The following is a 14,273-nucleotide window of genomic DNA, read 5'->3' as shown; positions in this document are numbered from 1 at the left end:
GGCCCTAAGAGCTTTGTTTACCAATAGTTTAGAGGTACCACAGATAAAGCAGTTTGCTCTGCCACATTTTTAGGGTGTATTAATCTTGTAGATAGCCCATACCTAATTGGTGTGAGTAAATCAACTGATGAACCAGAAACCTTGCCTGTTACACTTTAACAGCAACGATGTTGACAATTAATAATGATAGAAGCACAATAGAGGTTAATATCAATTTCCTCTGCAGTAAATGTACTTTTACAAGTTACACAAAATAAAATAATTTTAAATAAACATTCTCTGTTTCAGTGTGGCAGATAGAAAGAGGCCACATTTTCCACTTTGAAAAACTAGTATATCAATCTTGGGTTGGCAAAGAATGTTTGCAAAAAATGTAAGTTCTATAGTCTGCAGACCCAAGGCACTTTGCAGAGTAGAATCTAGCCAAACAATGGCAAAACCTGATTCAGGTATTTTAGCCGAATGTTACCTGATGTTCAGTCTAGGAAAAATAGTTTTTTCAAATCTGGAGATATTCCAGACCTCATTGGCACACTAATATCCTGTAGTATGTGTAGGATCAGATGTCATCTTGCTGTATCACTGTGCCATCCTTCTCTTGATGTAATCACGTCTGACTGTCTCCCAATATGTTTTTTTTTCTGCTCAGGAGACTTGTGACCTGCTTCTCTGTCATTTGCACAAATTAATTTAATATGTTGGTCCTATGCAGAGTAGTTGACTCTGTATGGATGAAGTTTCACCCTAAGTGTTTACCTTACACAGAGAGAGAATACAATTCCCTCTGCCATGCCATCATAGAACCGTATCCAATGGCAACTAAATACTTTATTGGATTCAGATTTTTTGTCTGTAACTTAATTAAAGGGATGACCTTGAGGTGCACATACACCTGGAACAATATCTCACATACTCCCATACTATTGCCATTTCTGTTATACTAGTGGGCCTTATTGGCTGATTGTAGTTAGTGTTATTGCACTGCTATAATATGTTGGCCTTAACAATTGCATTTTACCATTAGTGGATTACACTTATGCTCTTCCTGAATGTGGAAAGCTTGACCTTTCAATTTGATGCACATACACTACAACTGGGTGGTACTCACAAATTATATTTACTTTTTGTCTTGGAGGAGCTGCACCTTTCAATGGGTTGCACTGAAACTGCGTCTGTGCAGGTATCCATTAACACTAAATAACTAGTGAGTTTGGAGATCTGTGCCTTCTAGTTTGTTGAGTCTGAGGGCCCGATTACCGGTTTGGTGGTTCTGGTGCCGGCAGCGATGCCACCGCCCCACTCTAGGACAGCACAACAGGGCTGCCCGCAAGATTACGGGTTTTTCAAGATCTGGCAAGTGGCGTGGCGGTACCTTTCGAATGCACATTTGTATGCCTTAGAAACGTACTGCCACAGGACCACCACAGCATGTTCCGTGCTGTACCCGGGGGTGCATGCGTACAGGGATGCCATTGCATGGGGAACAAATGGGCCTGTAGAACCCTCTTTGTTTAATAACTGCCTCCAGTATCAAGAAGGAAGAACCTCTGAGACACCGCTGGCTGTCCTTAAACCCGTAATATGCATGGTGGTGCCGCAGCTGCATATTGTGAACCCCTCACCACCAGGGGGCGGCAGTAGTGGCAGTGCTATGGCAGTCCGACTGCCAAAGTTGCAATACGGCGGCTGAAAACCACCACCGTGCCCCAGCGAGTCTAATGGTCCTCCGACTGCCAGACTCACAATTAGGCCCTAAGTCTCCTGTTCCGTATGGACTATTGTTAGCTCGCAGTTTGGGAAAATTGCTTCTCTTAGGGCGTTGCACCTGCGCCGCTACTGGATCACCTCATCAGCTATGACTAGCTAGTGGTTTTGGGAACCTGGACCTTCTCTCTTCACATTTCTCCCACAGGTATTCCAGATCTTCATTGTCACTCTGCAGGGAAACATCTCTAATTTTCAAAATGTTGCTGCATGGGATTTCACTTTTCATAGTGGTAATTTCCTTACAACCATGCTTCTTCTTCTACTGTTCCCTCCTTGCATTCTATTATATATCTTCACATCATACTATGGGTGTGGTGTAGTGGCCAGAGTGGCTGACTGTGGAACACGGGGGCTCATGGTTCGATCGCCGGCGGCAGATAAGCCCAGCACCATGTGATTCTGGGCAATAGCTAGCTTAATCTTCCAGAAGGCCCCCAGCGCTGAGACACCTCACCTGAGGTAGCTGCACACTTTAAAAATGCTGGTTATTATTATTATTATTATTATCCCTCTCCAGCCACAGCTTAACTCTCCTTTACCCCAACCCTCCTTACCTTCCAAGTAACTCTCTTCCCTCATGCCTTCTCCCTGTCTCTCTCCACTCCTCTCATACTCTCCGACCTTCTGCTCTAACGTGATGATCAGCTGAGTGTCAGCATATGACACCAGCTTCATGTTTCAGGACTATGCCTGCTAGTGGGTGCATATAACCGTTAAATAATGGTGGGTTAGGAGCAGAAATGGGTGGCACCCCTTGTAACAGGGGATGGATTTCCGACTGAAAGGGCTGTTGCAGGACTTGAAAGGATCTGTCTTGTAGGAAATGCTTGATCCATTCCCACGTGCTGCCTCTGATACCAGCATGCCACATAGTGTACCACACACCCTCCTTCAAGCAGTGTCGGACCTCCAGATTTATGATATCATCCTAGACATCATTCCTTCATACCTCACCAAAAGGTACATCATCATCAACACACGAGCAATCACAAATCTCCAGTCATAAGAGCTCCACATTAGTGCATGTGGCCAGAAGCATCTTCTTCATGTCCACATTGACCTACATTCTTCCATTTAAAATTCACTTATCGTCTCAGGTAAGATTCATTAGTTGTGGAAAATTTACAATCAATGGACCATTATTTTTGTTAACAATATTTAGACATTGATATACATTTCAAGACATATGTGTTTTTATTTATAATCTGACATACAAATCAACATTTGAATGTCACCAGTATAGGTTTTTAAAACTGATTCTCAGGTTAAACAGTAGCTGGTGGAGAGTCTGAAAGTGGTTATTAAAGAGGGTTGGGCACAGACATGATACTGGAAGCACCAGTATTGGACCTTTACAAGTTTAGTTGATTCCTTTCCCACTCCAACTCCAACCTTACATTCATTAGGAAAGACTTCAACCAATTCAGCTACACGACTACTGACACCCAGCAATCCTCACCAGTCTATCTGACATCATGGGATAGACAAGCAAGTCACACATCTTCTTAAAATTCTAGCAATATCAAGCATGCGCTTTCTCAGGAATCTACAGTGTTTAAAACAGAAGAGTGGACATAAATGAAAGCAGTCCTTGTAAAAGCTTTGGAACCTGGAACATGGCTAGCATTCCTGCTGATGCATGTTAGCATGGAAACTGACCTATGGTGTATGACATGCACTATGAGGTGCTTTCAATGTAAGAATCTAAGGTTGTCTAGTCGTTGCTGCAGTATTTAATAAACTGGAAAAGATATGGTTGAGAGGGCAGATCCTGGAATCTGACGACACAGAGTCATACCCTTTAACTTACAAAGCAGTTCTGCCAGTTACATCTTAATAAACCAGGCCATCAGACAAACCTAGAGCATTTATTTATTCCATTTGTAAAGCGCTTGGTTACACCAACGCTGAGACATCGGAACGTGTTATGAGAAGTTATGTTGTCACTTGCTAACCTAGCAGGGGATATTGTTCTACCTGGTAATTGCTGTTAGCCTGTTTTCAAATAGCCAGGTTTTCAATTGCTTGCGGAATCTGCTTCCATATGGCTCTATTCTTAGGGCCATCGGTAGGGTATTCCATGACTTTGCTGCCAGGTATCTGAAGGAGCGGGCGCCCATTCTTGCTCTGTGTATCCTTGGTACCGTCACTAGGGCTTTGGGGTACAGACAGGAACCATCTCACCCTGGGTCATCTGGGTAAGGTAGTGTCAGGCATCCAGCCTAATGTACATAAATGGCATCAGCAATGTAGTGTTAGTGTGTAATCCGTTTCTAATGGTGAGTTCATTAACAACGTGAAGCAAAGCTTCGCACTTGAAGGTCTGCCCACACATGAAACAAGAAGCAACAAACCGTGCAACTTGAAAACAAAAATAATAACCATCCTTTGGCAATCAACTCATGAAAAATAGGAATTATTGCAGTACAACAACATTATCTCAGTTGAGATCTGGAAGATTCAACAACACTTTCTCTCAAGTCTCACCAGAGCTGGTCCTCTAGTGAGACTTAGGCAGTCAGCATGGAAGCCATGGCCCTTTTAGTCCTCAACCCTCCCTGAGTATTTGCTTCCTAATAGGGAACCTATGACACAAGGACCTAAAGCTATCACACTTACCTCTCCACAAGATGGTTTGCAAATGACTTAAGTGGCTTCCCGAGGACTCCTGGTGGTTTTTACACTGGACAGCTGACAATTGTGGATGGATCTATAAGGAGAAGAAAAGCAATGTAATCAAATCTAAATTTTAAGATAGTTTATGTACATCGTATATGTTAAACCAACAGTCCCATGGCAGAAGCCCCCAGGTCCTGCTGCCAGTTTTAGAATGTTTATGAGGGAAACAGAGAAATATTTACCTCATTGAAACTAGTCTAATGGTACTAAATGATATAGAAGTAACTATGTCTCAATAATTTGGCCAAAAATTTCCAAACCATGAGACATTGCAAATTTGATCTGTTGTACAGAGAGTGCTCATGGCTTATGTCAAGATCAGAAGGGAACAACAAAGTGATGGTGGGATGCTTGAATTCATCTTAGCCACTTGTAATGATTTTGGCCATATGCATTCCATCATTTTATGCACAATATGCTACCTCAGTCTGGACCAACCCACATGCAAATCGGCCTTCATCCCACTCTACTAAGAACAGTTTAACCTGAACTGCCAAGCCAAGTCCTCTCAAAACAAAAGCAAGTCAAGAACGGTTTCACCCTAGTTGGATCTCTTCAGTGAGGTGCAGCTTGCTTCCTGTAGCACAGTGAGTTTGGGACCCACGTATGGGCATTCTTGTGGCACTTCGGGCCTGGTTATGAGTTTGGCAGTCAGACAGCCCTAACACTGTGGCTGCAGCCACCAGGAGACCGCAGCACTGGGGGTCTTTCAACCTCAGTATCATGAGTTGGTGGTGGCGCCCGCAGTGTGGCTGCGTCAGTCTTGTGGCAGTGGACAATGGTTTTCAGTATCTATTGATGTCTGTGTGTACATTTTGACTACATGTGTTGAATGTACATGACACGTGAAAAAACACCGCCTAACCGTTACCAGAGTTCGGCCCATATGTGGCGAGTCCAGGCAATGGGTATATGGTACAAAATGGACTTACTTGTATTTCGCAGCAAAAAGGGAAATATTCTTGGGGTAAAGATGCTGCTGAGAAGGGGGGGCCTATAGAACGAATCGACGTCAAACTCTGATGGGTAGAACAGGAGCTGGATGCGTATGCATCCTTAATACTCTTGTTCCTCGAACTCAAAGCTGACAGTCTGACCGCCGCAAATGGCTTGTTGGAGAGCCAACTTGTAAGACGGACGGCAGTGAAAATCCTCTGTACCACTCTATGGCAGCAGCTTTTCCCGACCCTAAACCCGGGCAGTCGGAGGTATGCTGGCAGTGTCAGAGGTGCAACCACAGCCTTTGCAATAGCAATCCACCCATCTTGTATTATGGCAATCGGACAGATGAGATGAACGGCCGCATGGCGGTTCATGGACCACAAAACTTGCAATAAGGCCCTTAGCATCTTGCACTGAAGGAAATAAAATAATCATGGGTTGGATCCTTTAATTAATTTCAGTCACTGTTAATTACTCCAATCAAACTGTCCTGTGCACAACCCCTGTGTCCAGGCATGGCTGCATATGCCAATAAACTAACCCTGGGCGAAGCACTACGCTACGCTCGCGTAGTTTGCGAAGTTTGCGCAACTTCGCACTACGCGAGCTGCACGTAGCACAGTGCGAACACACGTAGTGCAGCGGTCATTTTTTGCTTGTTCGCGGTCCTCAACGTCATGTTCGCGACTGCGAGCAAGCAAAATGACATCCCGCGAGACTCTCAATGCGGGTAGGTCAGGTTTCTCATTGCGAGTGGTCGTGCATGCTCGCGACCGCTCGCGATGAGAAACTACCAGTTCGCGTTGAGAAAGCTGTCGCTCGAGTAAAAATCTACTCGAGCGGCAGAAAACTACAGCTCGCACTGTGCAAGATGACGTTTTCAATGATTGTACAGAGCCGGATGCTTGTTCGCACTGTGCAATCATTGAAAATGCATCTTGCACAGTGCGAACATGCTACTACGCAGCTCGCGTAGTACTACGTGAAGTTCGAGTAGTGCGAAGTGCACTTCGCGTAGCTTCGCGTAGCTTCGCGTAGCGCTACTTCGCGAACTAAGCCCAGGGATACAATAAACGGTTAGAGCGCACTTGAGCTCCAGTTCAGACCTAGTAAATAAGTGAGTTTTTATATCAAACTGGCACAGTGCAACAAGTGGCAACAACTGGCCTAATTTGTTCAGTCATAGGGTGCTGTCACAGAAAGAACCATGATGATGATAGAGGAGATCAGGGCCAGACTGGGAACCCAAAGCATCCCTGGCAAATTGTTTACGACCAGCCCCTATACGGTGCATAGCGAGGACAGTGAGCGAGCCTGACCACTAAAAAAGCGGGCTTTGGGAGCCCCCCCCCAAAAAAATGGGAGATAATGGTTTATTCTATATAACATTTATCATTATAAATTCAATAGCATTATCTTTTGAAACATAATAAATGCTGACTGTACTGTGCACCAGAATATGACAATCTTTGTTGGGGCTTGTCAATGATTCCCTAACTATCATCCTCCAAAGGCGCCTCTCATCTCTCCATAGACCCTCTCTCAGTATTTACTTTGTTTTATAGCACCTCTCATACAAATGTAGGGTGATGGAGCACTTTACAGCACACACATACAGAGACAACAAATTATATGTGTATAAATCAGTATATAGAAAATGTGGCATAAGGCAAAGGAGACAACAAAGTGTAGGATTCACATGTATTCCATACAGGTAAGCACTTTTTTAAAGTGCTTGCTCTGGAGAAGAACAAACTCAGAACATCACACAGTGGTTAAGGTGACTTTATTAATACGAATTAATTTCTACCCAAACATACCTTTTTTTGCAACATCAGGATAATGAAAGACTGGGAAAAAACATAACATTCTAACTTGTACCATGCAATTTGCATGCAGCTCTTTGATGGCAGTTCATAGCTCAATGTGCTAGATTATGATTGTAACTTATGAGCTGCATAGTAACAAAAGAATCTCTGTAACAAAAGCATTAAACCACTAGCTATGCACATACTATGCTTTTCCTTGATATGCATGGTACATGTTCTTTGCAGGAGGCATATTAACTCTCTGCGCTACCTTAGATGAGTCAAAACTCCCATCCCTCCCTAGCAAGTACGTTAATCACCAGAATAATTTTGACAGTTTCTATTGTTGCCCACCAACTGCTGGTTATACCCTTTCAGTTTCCTGGGGGTACGCCTCTTACCCGGTATGGCCAGTCCGGCCTTGCATGAGATCACAATCCCACAAGAGACAAACAAGAGCATCATAAATGGCTACAGATGGAAATGAAGAGACCAAGGATGGACATAAAGATGGTGAGAACCACTCTCATGCCACCTGGTTCCCTCTGATTCAGTGAACTATCCTCACCCTCCACCTCTGTCTCCTTCAGGAAGGTGTGAATAATGATCTAATAGCCACCTACAAAACATATGGAACAGTAAAGAGAACCCTGCTGCTTCGTTACATCCGAATAATACATTTACAAGCTTGTTTAAAACTCAGCTCAAGTATGAAACAACAAAGGATCACTGACACAATATTTGGGTACTCCTTAGAGTCATTCAGGAAATCGCTAACCACCGCAGCGAAGCCACAGACATCACCCTGCCCAAGACCTCTGGGAAAAGCTTGGAACCTACTTCCACCTCAAGATCAAAAACCTCTAAGACAACTTTGTCGACCATCCACCAGACGCCACAGTCCGCCCGCCCCCAGACACACCAGCCAGCCCGCCCACCATCTCCACCTGGATGCCAATCACAGCCGAAGAGTCCGCCTCAACCATGAAAGGCATCCCCTCAGGGTCCCCCACAGACCCCTGGCCCATCTTGCTCCTGCCCTTTGCGGCCAACGTCTCAGAGAAAATAGTCAATAGAAAACTGACACGATTCATCGAAGACAACGCTGTCATTGACCTGGCCCAATACAAATTTCGAACCAACCACAGCACCGAGACCACCCTACTTGCCACCACAGAGGACATCCCCACCCTCCTGGAACATGGCCACTCCGCAGCCCTCATCCTACTTGACCTATCAGCAGCCTTCGACACCGTGTCCCACCGCACACTCGTCGCCAGACTACACAACGCCGGCATACAAGGAACAGCCCTAGACTAGATCTGATCATTCCTCACCAGAAGAAGCCAAAGAATCAGACTGCCACCCTTCCTCTCCGATCCCATGGATATCACCTGCAGAGTTCCACAGGGGTCATCACTGAGCCCGAGCTTCTTCAATGTCTACATGGCCCCCGTCACTGCCATCCTCCGACAACACGGCCTCAACATCCTATCATACGCAGATGACACTTAACTCATCCTCTCCCTCACCAAAGACCCCACCACCGCCAGAGTCAACTTCCAGAAAGGGATGCAGGACGTCATACTCTGGATGACCAACAGCTGCCTAAATCTCAACGGCGAGAAATTCGAAGTCCTCTTCCTTGGAACCACCCCCTGAGCATGGGACAACACCTGGTGGCCGACCGCCCTCAGAAGCACACCGACTCCCGTGGACCACGCCAAAAACCTCGGCATCGTACTTGACTCATCTCTCACCATGAACCGACAGGTCAACGCCATCACCTACAGCTGCTTCAACACCCTCCGCACCCTCCGAAAGACTTTCAAGTGGATCCCCCCTGAGTCAAGGAAGACAGTCACCCACGCACTCATCACCAGCAGACTGGACTGCGGAAATGCTCTTTACACCGGCATAAACAAGTCCCTACTGTGCAAACTCCAGACGATATAGAACACCACCGCCAGACTCTTCCTCAGCATCCCCCGGCACGAACACTTCAGCCAACACCTACAAAGACTCCACTGGCTCCCTGTGGAGAAACAAATCACCTTCAAAATTCTCACCCATGCCTACAAATGCCTACACAACACCGGACCTGAATACCTCAATACCAGAATCAACTTCCAAGTACCCAAAAGAAACCTCAGATCTTCCAACCACGCACTGGCTGAAACCCCACGTATCCACAGAGCCAGAGCAGGCGGAAGATCGATCTCCCACACTGTGGCCAGGACCTGGAACGAGCTCCCGGAAGACATCAGACGCCCCTCTTCCCTGAACACCTTCAGGTAGACTCTCAAGAGCTGGCTCTTCGGGAAAAACAGATTTGCTGATCCACCCCCCTCAGCACCTTGAGACCCCCACGGGTAAGTAGTGCACTTATAATACCCTGATTGATTGATTGGTAAACAACAAACTTGACAATAAAATTGTGTCAAAAATATTGGTTACCACAAAATCATCCTCCAGATCCTTAATGATGGTAAGTACAAAAATATTTTAAAAATTATTGTTGACATAACTATTGTCTGAAAATATACAAAAGTATAGTTTTTTTTAATATAGAGTTTCAAGTAATAAATGTTAAATATTCTAATATAGAAAGTTGATACATTGTAAATATAAACAATCCTCTAATATTTAATACTATATATATACCAGCATATACTTCTATAAGCACACAGACACCTCTATATTAGTTAGTGTTTATATCATTTGCATATATGTTCACTAAAACAACGAAGCATTATAGTTAGGTGAATTTGTCAGTGACAACATTAATGTTTTGAGCTAAAACAAACACGAAATTCACAAATTATCTCTTAGACATGACATGTTCTAGGACATCATTTATGACATCATTGCTGACATCTCAAATGACATCGTTAATGAGATCTTCCAAACTTCTTTTGTACACATTGTTTTATATATGGGTATAGCATTAGAGCTATGAAAGTAAGTGCAAAAAAGCATGGAAATACATAAAGCATCCTTACTGCCATCATACTATAATGGCCATAGGTAAAGGAAGCATGTTTTATGTGCAACTCTTACCCTATACCATACACTTAATGGATAGCTCCCTCTGCCCACAAAACGTTGGGCCCACACGTTTCACCATTACGGCTTTCTTACAGTAAAGGAAGTCAAGTTTCCCTGCTGTTTACATACACTAGTACATTAAACATAAAAAGTGGACTAGCATATTAATGGTTCAAAATATTACCCGTCATCTTTGAATGGCAAAGAATCGATGTTTACAAGGCTCTTCAACACATGATTGTGATTAGGGAAAAAGTGCAAATATTTCATTTTAGCTTCACGCACTTGTAACAAAATAAATCCTCAAAATATACATTTATATTTTAAAAATGCATACAGCAAGTGTTTTTGTAAAATAATTCATACAGCAATCATTAACATCATGTAAAATTATTCGCACAATAATGATAATTCTTGGTGTAAATCCATTCTGTAACTTTTGAGAAATTTAGGAATTGAATTTCTGGACAGTTAAGTCCCTGGGAGGCTCTAGAGACTCTTGCTGGAGCACCAGTTTAAAGGCCCTGGAGTTTTTTTTCCCTTGGACCATCTTGCCCTGCACGAGTCAGACTCCCACTGAAGTGAACGCTCTGATTGGCTACCGGCAACATGAAAAAATGTTTCGCGGAGATTTGTGTAATGCGATTACGCAAATTCCGCCCACCCCTAGTATGTACTAATTAATACTGGCAAAGTGCCTTACCCTCAATAGATAATTCACTCAATCTGCCCTAGTGATGTACTGATTGCTTCCACTATTAGAATCATAGTGGTTACTGTTTGTCCATTTTAAAAGGGGTAAGTATTCCGGTGTGAACAGATCTCCCGAAATCCCTTGAGAATCCCACCATAATCTGACCCGTACTCCATATCAGATGCCTGTCTCTATGTGACAGTGTATGTAGTCACCTGTAAAAATGCGTACACAACAAGGTATGTTGTGGTCCACCCCAAAAAAGATTCATACAAACCCCAAAATTATTAACAAAGGAGACCTAGAGTCAATCTATAAACAAGCACTGTAGAGATATTTTGCTCTACCGCTAAGAATGGAGGGGAGCACAAAAGGCATCTGGTTTATAGGTCAGAGTATCTTTTAAAAGTCTTGCTTTCGGCAAAGTGCCCGAATACTTAACCAAGGGTAACCATACTCTTCTGTATGGAGTTCAAAGCCTATACCAAAACCCAGTAGTCCACAAAAAGAAAACTAAATAGATAGTGAAAATTGATAAAATGAGGTGATCTACACTCAAGTTTTGACCCAAGATTAATAGAGATAGTTAAGTAATGGAAACAAATCTCTTATCTGTGGGGTCTCGCCCTCCACCGTGATGACTGAAGAAAAGGTTAGGGGGGTACGTTGAAGCAGGTCCTCTAAGTCGGCCCCTTCCTTTTCTCCTGTGTTAAAAGAAAAAAGAGAGATACATCCATGAGTTGCTCTCACAATGTGGATTAAGATTCTATTAAAATTAAGCACAGAATTTACTCAGACACTTTACATATTCACTGCTGTATACAGACAAAAACAGAGAGAAGGCCTAATAAACATTATTCACGTAGGTGTATGCTCATTTCCTCATCCTGGTTAAGCCTGTCCGGTATTTTTGTTTGTACGTTAATTATGTGCCAGGATTCTTTCTTTCGTAACTGCAATACTCTATTCCCTCCCCTGTGGTTCTGCTAAATCTTTTCTATGACAAAGAAAGTGAGGAGAGAGTTGTTAGAGAGATGGTAATCTGTGAAGTGTCTAGCCACCGAGTAATTAGGGTCTTTGTTACTGATAGCCCTCATGTGTTCTAAAACTCTTTTCTTGGTGGCTAGTGTGGTAGTGCCTATATATCTCTTTACATGGGCATTCAAGGATATAAATGGTGAATCTGGTTCCACAGGTCAGAAATTATTTGATCATTCTTTCTCCTGTCGGAGTCTGATATGTTCTCCTCATAGTGCTGTTCCTACAAGCTTTACAGTGGCCGCAGGGACCAAATCCCTGCAGACTAAACTGTGTTTTAAATGTGTATTAGTGATGCCCCCCTTAACTAGAAAATCTCTACGATTTCTTCCTTTTCTGTATGTAATGTGTGGTCAATCCTGTATTGTGTGGCCTGTGGTTGGGTCACTGGAGAGGATGTTCCAGTTACGATTCAGGATTCTTGATATCATTTTAGATTCTCTGATAGGATGGGTTTGTCTTCCAACGTTTCCTCTCTTTTGATTTTTCTAACTTTCTCTTTAGCTTTAGACAGTACGCAGTTAGGAAATCCTCTCTCTATGAATCTCGTGATCATGTTCTCTTGTTCTGCTAGGAAATTTTCTTGTGTGCTGCAGTTTCTCCTTGCTCTCAGCAGCTCACCAAATGGAATACTCCATTTGAGTATCTAAGGGTGACTGCTGAAAGCATGGAGAAGACTGTTCCCTGCTGTTGTTTATCTGTGGAGTTTGGTGTTCATTTGGTTATTCTCTATTTCAAGTACCACATCCAAAAATTCGATCTGTTTCTTTCTCATGGTGCATGTGAGGTTCAGGTTGAAAGTGTTGTCATTGAGTCGGGTAATGGTATTTCTTGCACTCTCCTCACTCCCTCTCCACACCACAAACAGGTTGTCTATGTACCTAAACCATCTGATGACTCTATTTCCATTGGGATCTGAGTTAAGTTTCATGAGGACCTCCTCTTCCCATACGCCAAGGAACAAGTTGGCTAAACTTGGGGCAAAGTGTGGAGCTGCGCTTTGCCGCGCAGAGCTTATGAGGGCATTTTTCACTTTTTTAGCCATACTGATGTTCGGCAGAGAGGAGAGGGAGCATTACCTGCGGTGCTCTGATTCTTGCCGGTTGTTCTCTGCAAATATGGCTCCAAAGATCCCTGTTGTCATGGGAACAGAGGGGAAAATATACTCGGGAATGGGTGTAGGCGCTGGCTCCTCTCTTAAAGGGGTAACATCTGTGGACTCCTACCCGAGGCTTGGAGGTGGGAAGAAACAAAACACAGGGAGTGCTTCACTCAAGATGGAAGCTAGGAAAATCTGAAGAGGAGCGCTACTGGTAGGAGAGCCTACTTGGATATGTTAAGAGCAGTGCCAGGGGCGAAGCATCCACAATGGCAAGAAAGTCAAACAGGTGTGTGGTCAACTCTAAAAACTCCCTCACTAGAGGTCTCGCGCACCACGAGAAGTGCTGCACACTGCAACGCTAGACGCAAGACCTAAAAATGAGACAGCAGTCATTAACAGGCAAGGGCGATTAAGTCAGAGGAAACTGAATAAATCGAATGGGTAAGATCATTATTTGGTGAGTCGAAGTGGGTGGTCTCAATGACAAGTCAAAGCTTATCAGAGTTGCTGAAATATTAGGAGGCTTAAAGGCTGATATAATGTGTCCGCAAAAAAACACATATTCCTTGGGGGAAACAAGATATTTTAGCTATAAGGGGATTACAATCTCGTAGCCAGTTCTACACAAACTTCAACTATCAGAGGGGTTGCGATTCATGTAAAAATTGCTTTGGACCAGTTACCCGGGTCCTGGAGGATAAATGGGGGAGATGGTCCATTGCACAATTGCCCATGGAACTGAACGTATGCACAATATATGGATCAAACGTGGATGATCCACAAATTTGTAATGACCTAGAAGTCGAGTTAGCATCATAGCCGGGTCCATTCTTAATCTGTGGGGATCTGAACATTCACTATGAGAAGGGCTTCGGTAGAACCCAGAAATACCAAGGGAGGAAACCTTTTGTCCATCAAGCCCTCTGGGCCCTACAGACTAGCTATGACTTGAGAGATGTGTGGGGGACGAAACATCCTACTGACCCTGGCTATACATATTTCTAAAATCCCCATAAGAAATGTGTTAGGATTGATTACTTTTTGGAGTCATCCTCTTTGATTTCAACCACAGGAATAAAGAAATTACATAAATTATTATCGGATCACAATCCCTTAGTTATGGATTTAGTACTTCAGACTTCAGATCATCTAGAGGCGAAGTGGACGTTTGATAGATCACTATTATTCAATGAGA

At 43.6% G+C, this 14,273-nt stretch overlaps 1 pseudogene across 4 annotated transcripts in view; it reads right to left on the bottom strand.

Moving 5' to 3' along the window:
• LOC144768059 (epidermal differentiation-specific protein pseudogene) overlaps positions 1-14,273 on the bottom strand; it is a 265,150-nt pseudogene that overhangs the window by 3,403 nt on the left and 247,474 nt on the right. For 2 of the 4 annotated variants that reach the window (XR_013598458.1, XR_013598457.1), the window contains exon 3: positions 11,093-11,642. The product of XR_013598458.1 is annotated as an epidermal differentiation-specific protein pseudogene, transcript variant X4 (transcript). Of the gene's footprint in view, positions 1-4,386; positions 5,409-11,092; positions 11,643-14,273 lie in introns of those variants that run through there. The other 2 variants (XR_013598455.1, XR_013598456.1) reach the window with 2 other exon arrangements.

This window comes from Lissotriton helveticus, chromosome 7 (genome assembly GCF_964261635.1).
Source record: "Lissotriton helveticus chromosome 7, aLisHel1.1, whole genome shotgun sequence".
Classification (NCBI taxonomy): domain Eukaryota; kingdom Metazoa; phylum Chordata; class Amphibia; order Caudata; family Salamandridae; genus Lissotriton; species Lissotriton helveticus.
Note: the sequence above shows the minus strand (reverse complement) of the source record. Positions and strands in the feature narration are given on the sequence as shown.